Below are 14,983 nucleotides of genomic sequence, written 5' to 3'. Positions count from 1 at the left end.
CTTATAAATAGCAGATATAATTTGTTTTACATTAATGATCTTTCCCTTAGATGTTCAAAATGTCCAGATCTAAGGAACTAAACTGAAAGGCATCCTGGCTATGCTACTCAAATATTTTATCTTCATCGCGAAGCTGTCAATAGAGAAATGGCCAAAGCTACAGAGAAAACTAACAGGCATCCTTAAAATTTTTCTGAATTCTAATTATTCTTCTCACCTTTCTAATTATAACATTCTTAGGGACTATGTAGTAAAATGGTAAAGAGACAAACTGTACAGCAGTTAGGTTGTAGCCAATTCATCGATGATAGAATTCCACTATTATAAATCCCAGTGCACCTAGCAAGGTAATACCTTTAATGTGGTATGTCCAATGAAAGAATTCTTCCTCATAAAACAAGAGTACAAACTCACGAATTATTACACTTTTCATTTTTAAAAGGCAAATAAAAATCAGCAAACATTCATGAAATTTTGGACACAAGGGTAACATTAAACTCTAATTAGAAAACATACACAAAGAACCAACCGAGTATTTGTTTTATTCTATATCAGTTTCCCAAATATCATCGTAATCACCTGGGAAAATGCTTTTAAAATATGATTTCTGGGTCTCAGTCAAAAATCTGTAATCTACACAATGTTCCCTGATTGACTCTTCTATACAACCAGGTCTAGGAACCAGTGTCCTACACTATGGGCTCAAGTAAGTGAGTGGCATTGTAGCTCTGACTTTTGTACTGTCTTAGATGATACTCAGTTCTGACACACACATAAAGGTGCACACCTATATATGGTTGAGAAGATTCTTGCTATACCAATTCCAGAGCACTTCTATATTATAAACCAGAAAGGTACTGACCATTTAGAATTTATTCCTGCACTGACAAAGGACAAACATGACAGTAATTACTAAAATATGCCACCTGAAGCTGCCTGCTCAGAACAGTCTATTTACATTCCCCATGACAGTAAGATCCCTGCAACTTACACCCTTACCACTGAAAGGATGATAAAGGTGAAATATTGAGATATATTCATTGACCACTACTTACCATAACTATATGTGGAATTTCAGACTTTTAAAAACATGTTAACCAAAGCAGGATGGTTAAACAAATAAGTTCAAGACTCAATCACGCGTATATTCAGCTCCCACTTATCAACCGAGGTGATGTATTTATCATGATAATTACCCATTCCTATGCTTTCCAAAACCTACATGTTGATAAATCCCTGAGAATTATGAAGCATGTCCTTTTCTACTCCTGGGATTTCATGAGCAGTTATAGATCTTTTTTTTCTAATGGTGACTTCCTCAGTTCAAAGCCTGTACTCTATTTCTACTTCATTGTTTCTACATCATATATTTTAGATTAACTCTATTCGGCCAACAATAAAAATAATTAGGGAAATCACTTAACTTCTAAAAACACTAGAAAATAAATGTCACTAATAACTTATTTACAAATATAGTTCAATATCCAGTCAGATGTCAAAGTGTTTTGCCACTCTACAGATGTTAAACAAAAATCTACTTGGTATGCACAGTTAACTTGACCTCTTCATTTTAGGCTAGTTCGAGTCATTGTCTTTCAGACTAACAGTACTAAACGAACGAAGGAAAACATATGTGGATAGACTCCTGACACACTCCTTCAAATCAGATTTTTTTCTAATGTCTAGTCAACTGACCAAATACCTCTCAGCTTGCTGACTCACAACACAACATTTATATTATGACAAAAGTCAACCTAATTTTGAATATTACTGTCTTAACTTAGAATTATCAAATATTACAAGGGCACAGATCATGAAACTTGCTTTGGAATACCACCAGCTATATCTAAGAATAAGCTGCTCAACAAATCACTGAATTAATATGATAATGTTTGTAAGTCAAAAGCAAATTATTGCTTCACCAAAATAATACTGTTAAGTCACAAGTCCTTTCATGCCACAGATTTTAGGCACTCAACTTGTTGCCAGTTATATAAACTAGATATAAAATTTCTGGTGATATTGTTATGTGGTGATAACATTTAATGATTAAGTCCCTTTGGCCCAAGAAGTTAATAACATGAAATAACAGGGCCACACAACATACCTTTGGCATACTGATTGTTGTGTGTGTGTGTGTTTATGTATACATGTATACATATATATACATATATACATATATGTGAGCTTATGGCTTCAGTTTCAGATACTGCTTAAAGAAACATTTTTGCTACACTGAAACACAAATTGTTGCTGAGAATGACATTTCAAATGACATAGAAAATAAATGCATTTTGAAAAGGAATTAAATAAATGCTTATTCTATATAAACACCTCCTTTTATTAAACGAGACAACCAACGGGCTCCAAGTTGATTTCAAAGTTTCTCAATCAACTCAATCTAACAAGTATTTAGTGAATGTTTACTTATTACAAGGCCATGTGGCAAGCATTACAGGAAAGATGAAATGTAAAAGTTGGTCTCTATCCTCAAGAAGCTTAAAATCTCATTGGAATAAGACATATGAATATAAAAAGCAGAAAAGGCAACACAAGTATAAAACAAGGGATAAACTCACGGACTTAGTGGTGAAAGAAACCATAAAGAACATATAGTCTACCTTTTATATTAGTGGAAATTGAACAGAGAGGTTTTAAATGACTTGCCCAAGATCACAACTTATAAGCAGCAGCTGTTAGATCTAGTGACACCAACACAATGGTCATTTAGTCTCAAGAGGAAGGGAGAAAAAAAAACCCTGTAAACATCAGAAAAGCCATCAAAATCATCACTGGACTTTTCTTTAGGGGAATAAAAACAGTGGAAGGATGCATTCTGAAAGAAAATTGCTAGTATTCCAGAAGTTCAAGGATGATAATCCATTTCTTCAAATGTGTATCTGTACAATTTATGTTTTTTATAGGCATCTATATTTTTAAGACCATAAACTTACTTTTTTTACTCATTAGAAAGTAACACGTTTATCATAGAAACTTTGGAAAGCCAATAAGGAATCACGTAGATAAGAGCTGTGGTGCAAAATGGAATAAGAGACTCTCTGCAACATCTTTTTTTTCAAATTGAAGTATAGTTGATTTACAACATTGTTTCAGTTTCTGGTGTACAGCAAAGTGATTCAGATATACATATATACACATATTCTTTTTCATATTCTTTTCCATTTATTACAGGATACTGAATACAGTTCCCTGTGATACAGTAGGACCTCATTGTTTACCTATTTTATATATAGTATTTTCTATCTGCTAATCCCAAACTCCTAATTTATCCCTCTCCCACTCCCTTTCCCCTTTGGAAACCATAAGTTTTTTCTATGTCTGTGAATCTGTTTCTGTTTTGTAAATAAGTTCACTTGTGTCATATTTTAGATTCTACTTACAAGTGATATCATATGGTATTTGTCTGACTTACTTTACTTAGTATGATAATCTCTAGGTCTATCCATGTTGCTGCAAATGGCACTATTTCATTATTTTTTTTATGGCTGATAGTATTCCATTGTGTATATATACCACATCTTCTTTATCCATTCACCTATCGATGGATATTTAGGTTGCTTCCATATCTTGGCTATTGTGAATAGCGATGCTGTGAACACTGGGGTGCATGTACCTTTTCGAATTAGTTTTCTCCGGATATATGACCAGGAGTGGTATTGCTAGATCACATGGCAACTCTATTTTTAGCTTTTTAAGGAACCTCCATACTGCTCTCCATAGTGACTGTACCAATTTACATTGCCACCAACAAACATTGTAGGAGGGTTCTCTGTTCTCCACACCCTCTCCAGCATTTATTATTTGTAGACTTTTTGATAATGGCCATTCTGACTGTTCTGAGGTGGTACCTCATTATAGTTTTGATTTGCATTTCTCTAATAATTAGTGATGTTGACCATATTTTCGTGTGATTTTTGGCCATCTGTATGTCTTCTTTGGAGAAATGTCTATTTAGATCTTCCACTCATTTTTTGATTGGGTTTTTTTTGTTTTTGTTTTTGTTTTGTCATTGAGCTGCATGAGCTGTTTGTATATTTTGGAGTTTAATCCCTTGTCGGTCACTTTGTTTGCAAATATTTTCTCCCAGTTCATAGGCTGTCTTTACATTTTGTTGATGGTTTCCTTTGTTGTGTGAAAGCTTATATGTTTGATTAGGTGTCATTTGCTTATTTTTGCTTTTATTTCTATTGCCCTGGGAGAATAAGCTAAGAAAACACTGCTATGACTTATGTCAAAGAATGTTTTGCCTATGTTCTCTTCTAGGAGTTTTATGGTGTCAGGTCTTATATTTAAATCTTTAAGCCATTTTGAGTTTATTTTTGTGTAGGGTATGAGGGTGTGTTCAAACTTCACTGATTTACATGCAGCTGTCCAGCTTTCCCAACACCACTGGCTGAAGAGACTGTCTTTTCTCCATTGTATATTCTTGTCTCCTTTGCCAAAGATTAATTAACTGTAGGTTTATTCCTGGGCTCTCTATTCTGTTCCATTGAGCCATGTCTGTTTTTGTGCCAATACCACATTGTTTTGATTACTATAGCTTTGTAGTACTGTCTGAAGTCTGGGAGGTTTATACCTCCAGATTTGTTCTTCTTCCTCAGGATTGCTTTGGCAATTCTGGGTCTTTTATAGTTCCCTATAAATTTTAGGATTATTTGTTTTAGTTCTGTGAAAAATGTCATAGGTAATCTGATAGGGATCACATTAAATCTGTACATTGCTTTGGGATGTATGGCCACTTTAACAATGTTAATTCTGCTCCAAGAACATGGGGTATCTTTCCATTTCTTTGAATCATCTTCAATTTCTTTTATCATGTTTTATAGTTCTCAGCATGTAAGTCTTTCACCTCCTTGGTCAGGTTTATTCCTATTTTATTTTTTTGCTGCAATTTTAAAAGGGACTGTTTTTTTACTTTCTTATATTTCACTGTTAGTGTAAAGAAATGCAACAGATTTCTTTATGTTAACCTTGTATCCTGCTACCTTGCTGAATTCGTTTATCAGTTCTAGTAGTTTTTGTGTGGAGTCTTTCTTTGTACTTGTAATATCTAATAAAACAAACAAATAGTTAAAAAGAAATGTCCTAGGTAGATTATGAGAAGATGGTGGAGTAGAAAGCAACAGGAATCTGTCTCTACACCAAGAGAGCAACTGCACTTGCACAATCTGTCTGATGAAACTATTTTGAACTGTAGAATATAGTATATTAAAGGTTTGAAATTTCCAAGGGAAGGCTAGGAAAGCAAGTTGCCATTAATTTTCGTCAATTTCAGCTCTTAGCACAGTAGTAGCTACCCATTCCCCATTACCCAGTTCAATGGGTGGCAGTTGTATGCACATGTTTCTGGAGCAGCTTACACATAGCTTGTCGTGACAGGGTGGGTAAAAAGGATCCTGCTGTCCATATGTCAAGGATCTGTGATCTGATCACAGCTTCTCATCTCAGCGGAACACAGACAGGTAGACACTGCTGTTCCATCTCCCCTGACTGTTGCAAGTCCCTCTCGTTCCTGCTGAAGTATGCTAGGGGGCCAGCGCCCTTTCACCCTCCCTTCATTTTACTCTTATTCTCTTTTGGAAAGACAGACATCAAATACTAGGACATTTAAAAGAAACTGCACATATGAGGGAAATTGGAAAGTCACCATGCATGCCCAGGGAAAAGACCAGGCTCAAAAGCACCTAAGAAGACCTTAAGTATATACCTCAGTTGATCTTTGGCAAAGAAACAGAACACACAATTTTAAGAAAGCAAAACAATAAACAAAAATAACAGCAAAAACCCAGCAAACCCTGCAGAATGGGGAAATCTGATTTCCAGAGTTACCAAATGATTAAATTCAAATGTCCAGTTTTCAAATTAAAATTATCAAGAAATATAAAGAGGAAAGTATAGCCCATAAAAAGAAAAAATATAAATAAACAGAAGATGTTCTTTAAAAAGACCTGATGGCAGATCTACTAGATTCTAAAGCAACTGTCTTAGAGATTCTCAAAGAACTAAAGTAAAATTTACAAAAAGGCAAGAAAATTAAATATGAACAAAATGGAAATAATATTAATAAAGAAAACTGAAAAGGAAATTCTGGAGCTGAATTAATAAAGAAAACTGAAAAGGAAATTCTGTAGTAAAGTGAAAACTTTACTACAAGAATTATAAGGCATATTTGATCAGGCAGAAGAAAGAATGAGTGAACATGAAGATAGGACAATGAAAATTACCAAGTCAGAGAAACAAACAGAAAAAAGATTGAAGAAAGGTGAACAGAGCCTAAGGGACCTGTGGGACACCATCAAATGGGCCGACAAATACACTGTGGGAGTCCCAGAAGGAGAAAGAAAAAAGGGATGAGAGAATATATAAAGAAATAATAGCTGAAACTCCAAATTTAATGAAAGAAGCTCAATGAACTAGAAATTTGATGAACTCACAGAGGTCTACACAGACACATTATAATCAAATTTTCAAGACAGAGAAAGTCTTGAAAGGTGAAGGAAAGAAGCAACACTTCACATACAAGAGATCCTCAATAAGATTATCATCAGAGTCCTCATCAAAAACATTAGAGACAAGAAGGGAGTGGGCCAATATTGTCAAAGTGCAAAAAGATAAAAAAAAAAACCTGTCACCCAAGAAGCACATATCCCGAAAAACTATCCTTTAAGAGCAAGGGAGAAGTTAAGTCATTCGTAGGTAAATAAAAGAAGGAATCTGTTACTACTAGACCTGCACTGCAAGAAATGCATAGGGAAGTCCTGCAAGGTGTAATAAAAGGACACAAGACAGGAACACAAAACCACATAAGGAGATAAAAGTCTCAATAAAAGTACATGAGTGATTTTAAAAGCCAGTATTATTCTAATTTGGTCTTTAATTCCACATTTTGTTTTCTACATAATTTAAATGACTAATGCATTTCAAATAACAGTTTATGTCTCTGGGTACACAATGTATAAAGATGTAACTGTGACATGAACAACTTAAAAGGGCGGGGATGGAGTAGTAAAGGAGCAGAGATTTTGATATGTTATCTAAATAACATAAGCAAACTAGTGTTACAATTTCAGAATTTTAAATGTAATCCCTATGGTAACTGCAAAGAAAATATTTATGAATATACACAAAAAGAAATAACAAAGGAATTTAAATGTTTCCTTACCACCCCCCCCAATCAACTAAGCACAAAAGTAGACAGTAATACAGAAAATGAGGTACAAAAAAAGCTATAAGACATACAGAAAATAGCAAAATGAAAGAAAAAATTCCTTATCCGTAAGTAGTTTTTTTTTTGTTTTTTTTTTTTTGCGGTACGCAGGCCTCTCACTGCTGTGGCCTCTCCCGTTGCAGAGCACAAGCTCCGGAAGCACAGGCTCATCGGCCATGGCTTAACGGGCCCAGCCGCTCCACGGCATGTGGGATCTTCCCGGACCGGGGCATGAACCCGTGTCTCCTGCATCGGCAGGCGGACTCTCAACCACTGCGCCACTAGGGAAGCCCCATAAGTAGTTTTTAACATAAATGAGTTAAACTCTATAGTCAAAAGAGACTGGCAGAATAGATAACAAATATGATGCAACTATATGATAGCTACAAGAGATTCAACTTTAAATCCAAAGGCACATATAGTTTGAATGTGAAAGAATGGGAAAAGATATTCCATACAAATAACCAAGACAGCAAGGTGTCTATAGTAATATCAGACAAAATAGACTTTAAATCAAAAAAGGATGCAAGAGACAAATAAATACATTAATAAAAGGTTCAACACAAGAAGATATAACAATTATAAACATTTACACACCAAATAACAAACCTTCAAAGTAGATGAAGAAAAAAATGAACAGAACTGAAGGGAGAAATACAGTTCTACAATAACAGTTGGAGATTTCAATACCCCACTCTCACTGGATAGAACCATATGGAAAATAAGTAAAGAGAGGACATGAAAAACATAATATACCAACCAGATATAACAGACCTATTCAAAATACACTACACAATAAAATATACATTCTTCTCAAGTGCACATGGGTCATTTTCCAGGATCTACCATATATTAGGACACAAATTAAGTCTCAACAGATTTTGAAAGATAGATACCATACCGAGTACCTTCTCTAACCAAATTGGGATGAAGTTAGATATACTGGAAGAAAAAGAAGACAATTCACAAATTTGTGGAAATTAAACAACACATTCTTAAACAATCAATGGATCAAAGAAGAAATCACATGGGATATTAGAAAATACCCAAAGATAAATGAAAATGAAAACACAATTTACCAAACTCCTGGCACACAGGTAAAGCAGTGCTAAAGGAGAAATTCAGAGCTATCAACTCTTTAATTGAAGAAGAAAAATCTCAAATCAATAACATACTCTACAACCTTAACAAACTAAACAAAGTGTAAAGAGATTAAGCCTAAAGACAGCAGATGGAATGAAATAATAAAGATTAGAGCAGAGATTTTTCTTAAAAATAGGGAATAGAAAAACAACAGAGAAACCAAAAGTTGTATCTTTGAAAACATCAACAAAATTGACAAATCTTTAGCTAGATGGACTATGAAAAAAAGAGAAGAGATTCAAATTAATAAAATCAGAAGTCAATGTGGGGACAGTACTACCAATTCTACAGAAATAAAGAAAAATTAGAAGAGAGTACTATAAATTGCATGCCCACAAATTGAAAAACCTAGATAAAATGGACAAATTCATAGAAACACAAAATCTACCAAGACTAAATCACAAGGAAATAGAGTATCTGACTAGACATATAACTAGTAAAGAGATTGAATCAAAAGTCAAAAATCTCTTGACAAAGAAGAGCCCTGGAATTCTACCAAACATTTAAAGAACTAGCATCAATTCTTCCCAAACTTATCCAAAAAATTGAAAAAGGAACACATTCTAACTCATTCTTTGAGGTCAACATTACACTGGTACCAAAGACACTATAAGAACACTACAGACCTAAATTCTTATGAACACTGATGTAAAAATCCTCAACAAAATATTAGCGAACTGAATTCAGCAGCATATTAAAAACATCATACATCATGACCAAGTGGGATTTATTCTTGAAATGCAAGGATGGTTCAACATATAAAAATTGATGTATGTAACACTTCACATTAACGTAATTAAGGGAAAAAAACACATAATTATCTCAAGTGATGCAGAAGCAGCATTAAAAGTTCAACTAAACAAACTAGGGACAGAAGAAAACTATGTCAGCATAATAAAAGCCATATATTAAAAACCCACAGTGAACATCATGGTGAAAGACTGAAAACTCTTCCTCCATAATCAGGAACAAGGCAAGGATGACTGCTTTCACCCCTTCTATGTTCTATTCAACATAGTACTGGAAGTTCTAGTCTGAGCAATTAGGCAAGAAAAGAATTAAAGGTATCCAAATTGGAACAGAAGAAGTAAAATTGTCTCTGTTCACAGATGACATAATCTTGTATGTAGAAAACCATAAAGATTCCATGAAGAAACTGTTAGAATAAATGAGTTCAGCAAAATAGTAGGATACAAAGTCAATGTAAAAAATTCAGCTGCATTTCTAAAACAATCTGAAAGGGAAATCAATAAAACAATTCCAATACACACTACTATATATAAAATAAACAACAAGGACCTACTGTATAGCATAGAGAACTATATTCAATACCTTATAATAACCTATAATGGAAAGGAAGCTGAAATGCATACATATATTGTTTTACATATATATATAAACTGAATTATATATATAAACTGAATCACTTTGCTGCACATCTGAAACTAACACATTTTAAATCAACTATACTTCAATTTAAAATAAAAGTCTAGTGTCTTCCCTGGTGGCACAGTGGTTGAGAATCCGCCTGCCATTGCAGGGGACACGGGTTCAAGCACTGGTCTGGGAAAATCCCACATGCCGCGGAGCAACTAAGCCCGTGCGCCACAACTACTGAGCCTGCACTCTGGAGCCCAAGAGCCACAACTACTGAAGCCCATGCACCTAGAGTCTGTGGTCCGCAACAAGAGAAGACACCGCAATGAGAAGCTCTTGCACCACAATGAAGAGTAGCCCCTGCTTGCCACAACTAGAGAAAGCCCACACGCAGCAATGAAGACCCAACACAACCAAAATTAAATAAATAAATTTATAAAAATAAAAACAATAAAATAAAAGCCTAACTACCCACCCTCCACCCCCCAAAAAAAAGTAAAAGAAAAAAAGAAAACAATTCAATTTACGGTAGTATCAAATAGAATAAAATATGTACGAATTAACTTAGCCAAGGAGGTGAAAGACTTGTACAATGAAATCTACAAAGCACTACTGAAATAAACTTATAAATGGAAATACATCCCATGTTCATGGATTAGAAGACTTAAAATATTGTAAGATGTCAACACTACCCGGTTTGATCTACAGATTCAATGTAATCTCTATCAAAATCCCAACGATGTATTTGGAAAAAAAGAAAAACCCATGCTAAAGTTCATATGGAGTCTTAAAGGACACTAAATAGCCAAAACAAGGCTGATAAAGGAACAACAAAGCTGGAGGACTAACACTTTCTGATTTCAAAACTTACTACAATGCTGCAGTAATCAAAACAACATAGTACTGGCATAAAGACAGACATATAGACCAATGAAACAGAATAGACAACCTAGAAATAAAAAAATAAATACCCCCCCCCACACACACACGGTCAAATGATTTTTGACAATGGTGCCAAGGCTATTCAATGGGGCAAAGACAGTCTTTTAACAAATGATTCTGGGGAAACTGAATATCCACATGCAAAAGAATGAAGTTGGATCCTTATGAACACTATATAAAAAAATCAACTCATCAAAGAGCTAAATAAATGACCTAAAACTATAAATCTCTTAGAAGAAATTTAAGATAAATAAATATAGGGTAAAAGCTTCATGACATTTAATTTTGCAGTAGTTTCCTGGATATGACACCAAAAACACAGGCAAAAGAAAAAAAGAGATAAATTGGACTTCATGAAAAATTTAAAATTTGTGCACTAAAAGACACTATTAACAGAGTAAAACGACAACCCACAGAATGTGAGAAAATATTTGCAAATCATTTATCCAATCAAGGATTAAAAATACATATATGACAATTAATATATACAGAACTCTTAAAACTCAGCAACAAAAACAAATAACCTAATTCAAAAATGGGTGAAGGATCTGAATAGACATTTCTTCAGGAAAGATATACAAACAAGCACATGCAAAGATGCTCAACATCACTAATAATTAGGAAAATTCAAATCAAGACTATAATGAGATACCATCTCACACCCATTCAGATGGTTACTATATTAAAACAAAACCAAAAACGTTAAATAACAAGTGTTGAAGACAATGTGGAGATATGAGAACCCTTAGCACTGTTAGCTGGGAATGTAAAATCGTAGAGAAGCCTGTGGAAAACAATATGGCAGTTCCTCAAAAAATTAAAAACAGAGTTGTCATATGGTGCAGTCATTCCACTTCTGGGTATAAATACTGAAAAGAACTGAAATCACGGTCTCAGATATTTGTACACTCATGTTCACAGTAGCACAATTGATAAAATATTGAAGTGTCCAATGACAGATAAATGGATAATCAAAATATGGTATATACCTAAAATGGGATATTAAATCCTAAAAAGGAAGGAAATTCTGACACATGCCACAACATAGATGAAGCTTAAGGACATTATGCAAAGTGAATTAAGGCAGTCACTAAAAGACAAATAATGTATGATTCCACTTATATTAAATACTCAGAAGAGTCAAAATCATATAGACAAAATGTAGCGTGGTGGTAGCCAGGGGCTGGGGGCAAGGGGAGAATGAGGAGTTAGTTTTTAATGGGTATAGAGTTTCAGTTTACAAGATGAAAAGAGTTCTGGAGATGGATGGTGATGACGGCAGTGTACTTGTATGAATGTATTTAATACCACCAAACAGTACATTTAAAAATGGTTAAGATGGCAAATTTTATGTTATATGTACTTTACCACAAAAAAACACTCTGAGAAAAAGAGAAAAGAAAGTCCAAGCAGTAACTAAAGAACGAAAGAGGCAGAAGTTAATGCTATAAAGAAACAAAAGCCTAGGAAATTCTAGAAGCATTGTACATAGTTCCCAACTTAAACCCCACTCTCCAAAGCCCCCAAACGTTCACAAGTGCATCAAATAAGGAGGGAAGCAAACTGTAAAAATCATGATTCATTTATTAAACCTTAAAATTAAAGAAAAAATTCATCAGGCATACAGGCTGAAAACATCTTCAAGGTAGAAAAATAAATGCTGAAAGACAGTGGATTAGTATTTACAAAGTTCTGAGAGAAAGAGTGTAAAGACTCATAATCAGTAAAGATTTCATTCACATATAAAGGTATAACAGGTATAACCTTATCAAACTAGAAAGGACTCAATAAACAGTGCAAATAAAGCTTTGTGGGGGAGCAGAGTGTGGGGAGCTCAACCATGAAATCCAGCCAATTAAAGCATGATTCACCACCCCCCCCTTGCACACACATGATGGTGACCTGTGAATCCACTAAAGTGAAGAATTAAAACTAAACAACTAGGGTCTTCCCTGGTGGTGCAGTGGTTAAGAATCCACCTGCCAATGCAGGGGACGCGGGTTTGATCCCTGGTTGCCACGGAGCAACTAAGCCCATGCACCACAACTACTGAGCCACAACGCCCTAGAGCCCATGCATTGCAAATACTGAGCCCACATGCTGCAACTACTGAAGCCCGTGCGCCCTAGGGCCCATCCTCTTCAACAGGAGAAGCCACCACAATGAGAAGCCCACAAACCACAATAAAGAGTAGCCCCCTCTCGCCACAACTAGAGAAAGCCCGCGTGCAGCAACTAAGACGCAACGCAGCCAAAAAACAACAAAAAACTGAACTATAAGCATTATAGTTGCAAAATAGGTAATAAACATATAAATCTTGATAATGTGAAAATAATTATACCAAAAAAGAAGTGAATGCATAAGAATGCAAATTTCTTCATTTTTCACCGTAGGAAGACAATAGGGTCTAAAGTTGAAACATGCATTATAGAAAAAGGAACTTTTTTTAAACCTTAGATTGGAATCTTTTATAAAATCATCTCTTGGGTTTAATAAATATTCAAAGTTCAGCAATTCCAACAATTTTTACTTGGTTAAATTCAGGAAAACTGAATGCAAGCAATACCACTACTGGTATTAAGCGTGCATGCACACACACACACACACTTTTTACCAAAATGGAGTCTCTAGATACTGCTTCATAATATGTCACTTAAAAGAACATGAACAACTTGCCACATTTATACGTATATATACATATATTTGTACACACTATATATTTTTAACATTTTATTAAAATCTTTTGTAGCACCATAAAATGATCTGCGTTTTGAATGAAACACTGCAAAAAGAGGAGCAAGTTTTATTTGTTTGATATGTCTTTGGTTAATGCAAACTGGGTTCAGTGAAGCACCTCAGGCAAGCCCTACAGGAGTATCCTTATATTTCAAGTGAGTGGAGTCAGTGAAATGACAAGGTAAAGAGAAAGGAAAATTAGATGAAAGCCACAGTAGTAACGTGAGTAAGACCTATAAAACTGTATACCAAAGAGAGCATTTACAAGAGAAAAGTGGTGAGAACATGTCCTATTAGTTTCAAAGTTTTCCAAGTAGGTCAAAGAGACAATAGTTTTTCCTAGCCTGCAGATCAATGCCTTCCAAGATGGGTGGTGCAAAACAACTCTCTCAGGTAAAGTATTTTAAAACTTTTACTTATACATATTTATCCAAAAAAACGAATTAAGCTTATATAATATTTAATATATAAAATGACATTAATATATTCACTTCATCCCTGTTAGCAGGTCATGTCATGTCACTACCAGCAACCCAGGAGTCCTAAGGAAAGAGTGGGAGATCAGTAACAGATAGGGGTTACAAGGGGCGCCATCATGTTTATTCACTTTCAGCTTATTATAACACAATATGGGGCCCACTTGGATGGGAGAATATTATTATTTAGAGGAAACACTCACTGAAATATTTGGGGGTGAAGGGCTTTATGCAAGTAACTTACTCTTGAATCATTCAGAAAAATGTTATGTATATATATTATTTGTGTGTGTATGTGTGAATACATGTCGATCTAGATGTATATGGAAGAGAAACAGCAAACAATAAAGAGAAAAAAAAGAAAAAAAAGAAAAATTGTTGCCTTGCTGAACTAAAGTATTGTTGATGTTTTAAATAAAAGAAAAATGATTCAGGTGTTCCAATAAATTGCTGATCTTTCCTGGAATGAAAAGTGGCTGCCTGTCAAAATCATGTTATTTAGCAAAAAACAAACAAAACTCCAAACAAAAATTCTTGGTGTAGAACTTTCAGATGAAAGTAGAAAAGAAACTGCTTTTTGAAAGAAACTTATGCTATGGAAAGAGCACTTTGAAAATGTTTTCACTTCTGATTTTATGGCTGAAAATGGTGTATTATGTATAAAAATTCTCATACATGTGCACTTAAAAACACTTATGAAGACGACTTTCTAGTCTATTAACAGATATTCCTACAAAGAGTATGAGTGAGTTTTATAAGCATTTGTTAGAAATATAAAAACACACCACGTCCCAATCAGTTTGCAAAAACAAATAATTTACATGAGAGAAAATGAAATGTACTAGTAAAATTTCTACAAAAACCTTTGTAAAATTGGAGGATGGGACTCAAAATTAAACACATACAAATGGGGATTCCCTGGTGGCGCAGTGGTTGAGAGTCTGCCTGCCGATGCAGGGGACACGGCTTCGTGCCCCGGTCTGGGAAGATCCCACATGCCGCGGAGCCTGCACGTCTGGAGCCTGTGCTCCGCAACGGGAGAGGCCACAACAGTGAGAGGCTCGCGTACCACCAAAAAAAA

General features: G+C 34.8%; 1 protein-coding gene across 9 annotated transcripts in view; it reads right to left on the bottom strand.

Moving 5' to 3' along the window:
* ORC4 (origin recognition complex subunit 4) overlaps positions 1-14,983 on the bottom strand; it is a 113,083-nt gene that overhangs the window by 73,925 nt on the left and 24,175 nt on the right. The window lies entirely within an intron of this gene.

This window comes from Monodon monoceros, unplaced genomic scaffold, assembly GCF_005190385.1.
Source record: "Monodon monoceros isolate NGI ecotype Baffin Bay Population unplaced genomic scaffold, NGI_Narwhal_1 Super_Scaffold_16, whole genome shotgun sequence".
Classification (NCBI taxonomy): domain Eukaryota; kingdom Metazoa; phylum Chordata; class Mammalia; order Artiodactyla; family Monodontidae; genus Monodon; species Monodon monoceros.
The sequence above is the reverse complement of the archived record's forward strand: the minus strand, read 5'-3'. Positions and strand labels throughout refer to the sequence as shown.